The 3,566-nt window shown below is 31.9% G+C and overlaps 1 pseudogene; it reads left to right on the top strand.

Moving 5' to 3' along the window:
- The first annotated feature begins 2,408 nt into the window (after window positions 1-2,408).
- Window positions 2,409-3,329, top strand: LOC119537843 (annotated as a pseudogene).
- Window positions 3,330-3,566: the final 237 nt, after the last annotated feature.

Consider the following 3,566-nt stretch of genomic DNA (forward strand, 5'->3'; position numbering starts at 1 on the left):
TAATGGATTCTAATTAAGTAATTAATTTGTTTTCTCTTTTATGCTTATCAGATAACTAGAACTGCCATCCAGAGATACTAGTTATCATAATGTAACTAATGTTTTCACATTGAGCTAATATAATTTCAGCTGGAGTTCAAACATTTTCAAGTTTCATTTAAATTATGTAGCTTTATTAGAATAGAGGAAAAAGGTGTGTTACTGATTTTGAAATATTCTTATCAGGGAAACACAGTATAAGCTAATAAAATACTCAAGTTCAAAAGAATCTTTTTGGAAACTTAAGTTTCACACATTTAAAATGTAATTCTACTTCTATCTAATAATTGAACCTTTGCTGATCAATGGAATCAATTTCTAGGAATCTCAACTTTTGGAGCCATAATTCATTTGGTTTTATCACATACAGTTGTATAGAATTCTTGTTTTATTACTGACCTTATTTAAACTTATGTTGCCACTTGAACTTGATTGAGAAGAGGTTGAGGACATCTTTCCACTATAGCTACCTCAGATCTGAGTAGCTTCTTAGTACATTTATGATATGTGACTTGATGATGTACTGATTAATTGATTATTCAGAAAAAGGGAGAGTATCTAATAACTCATATTAAAATAAATCCAGATCATTTGATATTACTTAAAATCATAGAAATAATACAATATAAAACAAAGATGTTAATTTCCATAATTGGAAGAATAAACTAAACTGCAAAGGGAAATGTTTTGAAAGATTTGGCTGTATCAGAATGAATAAAAAATGGGAAGCCCTCAAAACTTAAAGATACTGAAAAATTAATTAAAAAATATAGACATAATTCAAGACATATAAAATAAGATGGAAAAAGTATATAGAGAAAAATATACTATCACTAGTAATCAAAGAAATATATGTTATTATTTGTATTCTATTAACAGAGCAAAAATGATGTTTAATTTCCAATAGAAAGCTCTACCATATTCTTGTATTTTTAAAACAGTAGAGAGCAATGATCCAATTTGTACCTGAAATGACATATTTAAATAAAATAAATAAGTGTATAAACTCAAAAAAATGGAACATTATATAAGAAACTGACTCTGGAGAATGTGATTAGAAAATTATGAATTTTGTATGAACACTTTATTTTTCATCCTCTAATCTACCGTAAACTGTATATTTTATTGTATAAACATATGGTTTCTATAATGAAAATATTTCTACTAAATATTGATGATATTAAATTGGAATTTGATATGAAAAGTTACCTATAACTATGAAATATTCATACATATTGCCACAGTAATCCCACAGGTTTATTTTGATGAAAGTACTTAAAATAAGGAAAAGTCTATAAATGAGAAATGACTCATTCAAAAGTTTTCATGGGTGAAAATTCATAAAATACTCAAATGAATAAAATTGAAGGGTAATATTTAATAGTAATACATGTCATTTGTTAATTTAAATAATATATAATAATATTAAAGCATGACTGTAGACTGCATTTTAATACTTACATATGTGAACAAAGAATAGAGTGCAACCATGTAAAAATAAATATGGTAATATTGAGGAAGAAAAAAAAATCTCTGAAAGATGAGGGTAAGAGAATCATATGTGAGTAAAGACATTATTCATTTTATATTTGTATTGGAAGTGATACACCAGGTTGGATCTGTAGGATATGAAACTAAATACTATGTAGCTAACATAAGTAATGGATGGTTTCATATACATAGAAACTTCCCTCAACAATGCCAACTGCCTTGATTTATTTAAACATCTCATGTGTTCTGATAGACAATGAAGATAAATTGTGGCCATAATGAGCCAAAAGATGTAGAAATAATTGCTCCTTATATCCTGACCCATCCAAAATATTAATAGGTCAGGATTAATGAATGAAAACTGACCTCCAAGTCAAAAACTACTTTTCTCAAAAGAGAATCCCCAAATTTAATATTTTTGAATTATATAGGAATATTGTTTTTCAGCTGCTGAGAGAAATATCTATGCAAATATATATCATATACATATGCATAAACTTAAAGTATCTATTAGAATCTCTAATTGTAAGATGAGGTAAAAGCTTTAAAATATTAAAGAGACTTATACAATACCAACAGTGAAGTCAGCAATTATCAGACATTGACAATACAGTCAACAACCTGTAAGGTTTTGATTTTCCACTCAAAATTTTTGTTCCACCCAGGGAGCTTTGGTTGAAGCATGAGCATCAGGATTTTAAACAGTTTCTATAATGCATGAAAACCTTTAGAAGTACTGAGATACAGTGTTCATGAACTTAGAACTGTAAAGAAGTAATGCAGAGTCCAAGTCCATTGCTCTTGCCAAATCAATACTTTCTCAATTTTCTTGCAGGTAAATCTTTCTCAACCATGACCTTTCTATGTCTACTCTAGCCATGGACCTGAATAGCAGTGTGAATGAGTTCATTTTGTTTGGGTTCACACAAGCTGTTTTAAAGGAAGAAATAGTGTTTGTGGTCTTCTTGATTCTCTACCTTTCAACTCTGCTGGCAAATTTACTTATTGTGATGATCATCAGAAACAGCCAGATGCTTGGAAGTCCCACATACTTCTTCCTTTTCTGCTCATCCTTTGCTGATGCCTGTTTCTCCATAACCACAGCACCCAGGATGATTATAGATGCTATATCTGAGAAGAAAGTGATCTCCTACAATGAGTGCATGACCCAGATCTTTGCATTTCACTTCTTTGGGTGCATGGAGACCTTGGTGCTCATCCTCATGTCCTTTGATTGCTATGTGGCCATTTGTAAGCCCCTGAGATACACAACCATCATGAACAGACATATCTGTGATGTGTTGGTGAATCTGGCCTGGGGAGCATCTTGTATCCATTCCTCAGCACAGATTATTTTAGCTTTGAAATTACCCTTCTGTGGCCCTAATGTTATTGATCACTACTTCTGTGATCTGTAACCTCTGTTGAAACTAGCCTGCATGGACATTTGTGTAATAAATCTACTTACAGTCTTTAATAGTGGGGCCATATGCATGGTGAGTTTTATAATCCTAATGATCTCCTACATTTTTATCTTACATTCTCTTAGTAACTGAAGTGAAGAAGGAAGAAGGAAAGCCCTCTCCACCTGCACCTCCCACATAACTGTGGTCACCTTGACCTTGTTCTTTGTTCCATGTTCATTCACATATACTCACCCTCCAACCACATTTCCAGTGGACAAGTGGGTGGTATTGTTTTGCACTATTTATACTCCCTTGCTCAATGCTTTGATTTATACCCTGAGGAATGCAGAAGTTAAAAATGCCATGAGAAAGTTATGGTGCAGTAAAATGTGATTTGAGGCAGCAGAAGGGGAAAATTCCACTTGCAACTTCTGATTGATAGAGAAGAGAAAATGTTCTCATCTTTATGTAGAAATACATATTGTCCAAGTAGAATTTTTGGGGAAATAGGCAAAATGAGCACAGAGCACAGACCTCTATTTTATTTTTAGCTGATGTTCCATCAAGTAACAAAGCATCAAGTAGAGCAAGATTTGTGGAAGCTCAAGCCCACTCCCTTTCTCTTCTTTG

This window comes from Choloepus didactylus, chromosome 6 (assembly GCF_015220235.1).
Source record: "Choloepus didactylus isolate mChoDid1 chromosome 6, mChoDid1.pri, whole genome shotgun sequence".
Lineage (NCBI taxonomy): Eukaryota > Metazoa > Chordata > Mammalia > Pilosa > Megalonychidae > Choloepus > Choloepus didactylus.